The sequence below is a fragment of the Sycon ciliatum genome, chromosome 2, assembly GCF_964019385.1.
Source record: "Sycon ciliatum chromosome 2, ocSycCili1.1, whole genome shotgun sequence".
In the NCBI taxonomy this organism is placed as follows: Eukaryota; Metazoa; Porifera; class Calcarea; order Leucosolenida; family Sycettidae; genus Sycon; species Sycon ciliatum.
Window position 1 is genome coordinate 5,643,583 of NC_088644.1, and position 5,603 is coordinate 5,649,185.

A 5,603-nucleotide genomic window follows, 5' to 3' on the forward strand; every position below is an offset into this window, starting at 1 on the left:
TTGCCAGTTAGTTACATTTCAATTGCCAGTTAGTTACATTTCAATTGCCAGTTAGTTACATTTCAATTGCCAGTTAGTTACATTTCAATTGCCAGTTAGTTACATTTCAATTGCCAGTTAGTTACATTTCAATTGCCAGTTAGTTACATTTCAATTGCCAGTTAGTTACATTTCAATTGCCAGTTAGTTACATTTCAATTGCCAGTTAGTTACATTTCAATTGCCAGTTAGTTACATTTCAATTGCCAGTTAGTTACATTTCAATTGCCAGTTAGTTACATTTCAATTGCCAGTTAGTTACATTTCAATTGCCAGTTAGTTACATTTCAATTGCCAGTTAGTTACATTTCAATTGCCAGTTAGTTACATTTCAATTGCCAGTTAGTTACATTTAAATTGCCAGTTAGTTACATTTCAATTGCCAGTTAGTTACATTTCAATTGCCAGTTAGTTACATTTCAATTGCCAGTTAGTTACATTTCAATTGCCAGTTAGTTACATTTCAATTGCCAGTTAGTTACATTTCAATTGCCAGTTAGTTACATTTCAATTGCCAGTTAGTTACATTTCAATTGCCAGTTAGTTACATTTCAATTGCCAGTTAGTTACATTTCAATTGCCAGTTAGTTACATTTCAATTGCCAGTTAGTTACATTTCAATTGCCAGTTAGTTACATTTCAATTGCCAGTTAGTTACATTTCAATTGCCAGTTAGTTACATTTCAATTGCCAGTTAGTTACATTTCAATTGCCAGTTAGTTACATTTCAATTGCCAGTTAGTTACATTTCAATTGCCAGTTAGTTACATTTCAATTGCCAGTTAGTTACATTTCAATTGCCAGTTAGTTACATTTCAGTTCCCGCATCACTACTATGTATGTAGTGATTTGTGGAGTCGTCTTCTGCATATTTCAAGTCCCAGCCCAGTAACATTTTTGTTCCTTCTTTTTCAACTATTGTGTTCTGGTACCCTCCATCCAAAATATGGCATGACCCTGCTCAATTTCAGGTCCCCTACCAAACCGATATGGATCTCTATGCTATGTCAAATTCACTATACCTGTAGTACTGGTACGCAATTGTCAGCAGAATTGGCGCAAGCTTGTACAAATAGTGACAGACACTGGGCATAGGAAGCAAACAAACACACACGCACACACGCACACACACATGCACACAAACATACACAAACATACACACACACGTGTGTGCAAGCTCACGCACGCGTGCGTGCACACACACACACACATGCACACGGACACACACACACACGTGGATACACGCACAGACACGCAGACACACAAACATACACATACACATGCATGTGTGCGAGCGAGAACACACACACACACAAACATTAACGCACACACGCACACATGGACACGCACACGCACAAATGGACACACGCACATATGGACACACACACATACATGCATGGACACACACACACCCATGGATACACACCCACACTCACACGCATGCACCCACGCACACACTCACACACGCACGGACGCACACACACGTACACGCACGCACACACACACACGCACACACATACGTGCACGCATGCACACACACACACACACACACACACACACATGGACACTCAGAGACAGTGGTGATCCCACCCAGGGGCAATGGTCATCCCACTCAGGGACAGTGGTCACCCCACCCAGGGACAATGGTCATCCCACCCAGGGACAGTGGTCATCTCACCGAGGGACTGTGGTCCTCCCACCCAGGGACAGTGGTCATCCCACCCAGGGACAGTGGCCATCCCACCCAGAGACAGTGGCCATCCCACCCATGGACAGTGGTCACCCCACTCAGGGACTGTGGTCATCCCACCCAGGGACAGTGGTCAACCCACCTAAGGACAGTGGTCATTCCACCCAGGGACAGTGGTCATTCCACCCAGGGACAGTGGTGATCCCAGCCAGGGACAGTGGTCATCCCACCCAAGGACAATGGTGATCCTACCGAGAGACAGTGGTCATTCCATCCAGGGATAATGGTAGGGGTAATCTCACCCAGGGACAGTGGTCATCCCGCCCATGGACAGTGGTCATCCCACCCAAGGACAATGGTGATCCCACCGAGAGACACTTGTCATTCCACCCAGGGATAATGGTAGGGGTAATCCCATGCAGAAACAATTGTCATTCCACTGAGAGACAGTGGTAATCCAACCCAGAGATAGTGATGATCCCATCCAGGGGCAGTCGTGAACCCACCCAGAGACAGGGGTGATCCCACCCAGGGGCAGTGGTCAGCTCACCCAGGGGCAGTGTTCATCCCACCCAGGGACAGTCATCATCCAACCTAGGGAAATTGGTCCCAACCAGTGCAAACCCTGCTACCTTATCAACCGGAACATTGCTGTCTGTAACCTTCCACTGATATCTGCAAAAGAACAGCAAACGCTCTGGAAAAACCAAAGTAACTATAAAAGCGCTGGTATCTTACCTGTTGCTTTGTTGTCTTATGCAGTAACATGTTTGGGACTAGACGCTTCACAAAATGCAGTCTGCCCTTCATTGCCGCAATGTCCAATGGAGTGTCGCCATTCTGGAACAGGGAACATGTCCAAAAATCGACACCAAAAAAATGGAACAGCATTCTGTTGTAACAAGATAATATCTTGTGTCACGTAAACTACACACCAGAAGTAGTTAATGATGAATTCTAGAGAAAAACGTTTCTGTCAAAACGAATCAGTGTCTGTTGGTTGTCAATTGGTTGCGTTTCTATGAATAATTATTATTATCTTGTCTCCGACAAGAATAAAATACAGTTGTGAGACAAAAAGACATGGTTCGCGTGAGACTAGGCCAAACTCAGTTTTCCGCATGCGTACGAACGCTACTCCCCGCAAGGATTAAAGAGCAGAATATAATATGCAGCTCCTAATATAAGGCAGTAGGGCGTAAGTGGATCAGACCCACCACAAAGTGGACAAAGACCAAAAATCCCATTCACTGTATCCATGTTTCCCACATGCGAGGACCAACTACCTGCAGGTCGCAGCAGGACTGGAAAAATCCCTCACCTTCCAAGCAGAATTTGAAATGGGTATCCTCTACTTCACATTCACCGTCCTAGACCATCCCACTATGCCTACCTGTCTGATACCAAGGCAGTGCCTTAAATGAACAAAGTCAGTAGATGTAACCGCATGGATTGCAATGCACTCAATTGCATTGTGTTGACTTATGGGGTGTTAGCAACAATCCGAACTAGCGCACACACTGCACTGCATTGCTTTGTACTGCATTCAAAACTGACTTCAAGACTGACATCATGCGCTATTTTTTTTTGCTGTGTAATCACAAATGCCACCAGCCCGTTTTGCTGAAAAGAAAAACAAATCTTGCTTGACCTGTTGTGCTCTTCCAGACAACGGATCGTTCTTCGGCAGTGTTTCTTTTCCTTTCGTAGCTTTGCTGCCAACCCGAGTGTCACCTTGACGCCGCATTTGTTCAGTAGGTCTGACCTAACTGTCGACACTGTCAAGGCAATGCCTTGACAAGCTATCCGCAGCGAGCTTTCTCAGCAAGGCTTGAATCCGAAAGGAAACTTAGTAAAAGTATTTTACAGGACCGTTTGCTGGCACAGCTAGCCCTTGGTAGTGAGGTCTGCTCCGGCCAGGATAACCAGCAACATGATAGTGCGGACACGGCTCGCGAGCCCAGAAGCCCGACTGTCACCAATGCCTCGTCCGCCAGCTCAGGTGACGCGGGCTCAACAGATCTCTGCGCTCTTGTACGGGACGATGTGTAGTCGTCTTTGTCGGCCGCCATTACGGAGAGTATTGTGCCGCTCCTCACCCAAGACCAAGGCAATGCAGCTGCTGCCCCCACTACGCCAGCCCAAGCTCCTGTAACCCACCCGATCAGCCACCTGCACCAGCTGTGCACAAGGCTGTGCAAGAACGTATCTTGCGAGGGAAGTTCGTAGATTTTTCAAGTTTGTTGCCTAAAATTCTTGCACACTTCCGGCCCAACATTCCGGCTGGCGCACAGCCCAAATAGCGATAGCCAGCTAAATATCGTTGAGTCAGAAAACGCGAAGCAGGTGCGTCGCAAGGTTCACGATATAGCTACCTGGCTCGAGGCATGGACCATATCCATGTCTGTTATCACGGCTGCTGCCCCACACCGCACTGCTAAACTGCTGAACTGATTGCGTACCAGCACATAATCCTGACTGCTAACCGCCAGTTCTTCCCAAGCGCGTGGCTAGAGTACGACCGTCAGCTGCGGATGCTCGTGGCCCAGTAACCAGGCACGAAGAGGTTGGACACCATAGATGTGAACCTATGGCAAATTGCTTTCACAGGCCATGCACACCCAAAATGCGCTCAATGTAAGACGGCCCATCCAGGGGCGGTTTGTGTCCTTTTCGTCTCCAATCTTTTAAATTCCCCAAGCCAGCGGCATTTACCTCCTGTGGTCGCACCCATACCAGCGACGGCCAAGAAATCTGCCGCAACTTCAATGGAGGTCACCCGGCATGCGTGCAGATGAATAAAGATGCGCAAACGATTACTGATTATAATATCAAGAAGTGCCTAATGTTAAGCATTACTGAGTATTTTTAAGAATGGTAGATATGGAAATAGGTATAAGAAGTGCATTGAGTAACATGGTAAAGAAAATGTACTATATATCAACTCTAAAACAATGATAATGATACTGTTTATGATGCTACATTAATTGAAGTCGGCATGTAAGAAGTGAGTTTTGCATGGACTTCAGATTGGGCTACTTGCATCTCAAAACGGACCTATCATGAAATTTTTCCATAACCTTGCAAAGAATTTTTCACGGTTCGCGTGAGACTCGGCTGGAAGCCGGGTTTTCCGCATCCGTAGGAACGCCACCACCCTTCAAGGATCAAGGCGCAGATGCAGCTCCTAAAGCGGTGGGAGGTGAGTAGATCAGCTCACCAGCAAGTGGTCAAAGACCGAAAATCCCATTCACTGCATCCATGTTTTCCTCGTGCCAGGCCACGAGTTCCCAATTAACTGTGGGTCGCAGCACGGCTGGAAAAATCCTTCCGCTTCCAAGCAGGACTTGAACCTGGCACCCTCTGTTTCTCAATCATGGTCTTAGACCATCCCACTATGCCTGCCTGCAAAGAAGCATTTTGTTTAATGGTGCTAGCATTTGCATGGCCTTCCACGTGTTTTTTTTTCATTGAAAAACATGTCACAATCGCTGATCAGTTTCCCTCGGGTATGTATTCTTTCAGGTACTGTTAGATTGTTTGTCTGAGAGAAAAAAACTTTCCACATGGTTTACACTTGAATGGTTTCTCTCCAGTGTGTATGCGTTGCTGATATGTGAGCTGTCCTTTTTGCCTGTACGACTGGCCACATAGGGTACACTTGAATGGCTTCTCTCCGGTATGTGTACGGTTATGAACTCTAAGCTTGGAACTGTCGCAAAAGCCGTGGTCACAATGATCACATTTAAACGGCTTCTCCTTGTTATGGATACGTTCATGAACAGTGAGGTTGCATTTCAGGCTGAATGATTTAGGGCAGTACTTGAACGTAAAGGGTTTCTCTCCTCAGTGAATTCTTCCATGAGAGACCAGA

The 5,603-nt window shown here is 46.2% G+C and overlaps 1 long non-coding RNA gene across 1 annotated transcript in view; it reads right to left on the minus strand.

The window, feature by feature from the left end:
* The window catches only part of LOC135810716 (uncharacterized), a 5,610-nt gene extending 3,045 nt beyond the window's left edge, over positions 1-2,565 (minus strand). Inside the window, exons 1-2 of the long non-coding RNA XR_010552341.1 lie at positions 2,468-2,565; positions 1,062-1,124 (exon numbers count right to left, since the gene is read on the minus strand). This is a non-coding gene — a long non-coding RNA (uncharacterized LOC135810716). The remainder of the gene's footprint in view (positions 1-1,061; positions 1,125-2,467) is intronic.
* Positions 2,566-5,603: the final 3,038 nt, after the last annotated feature.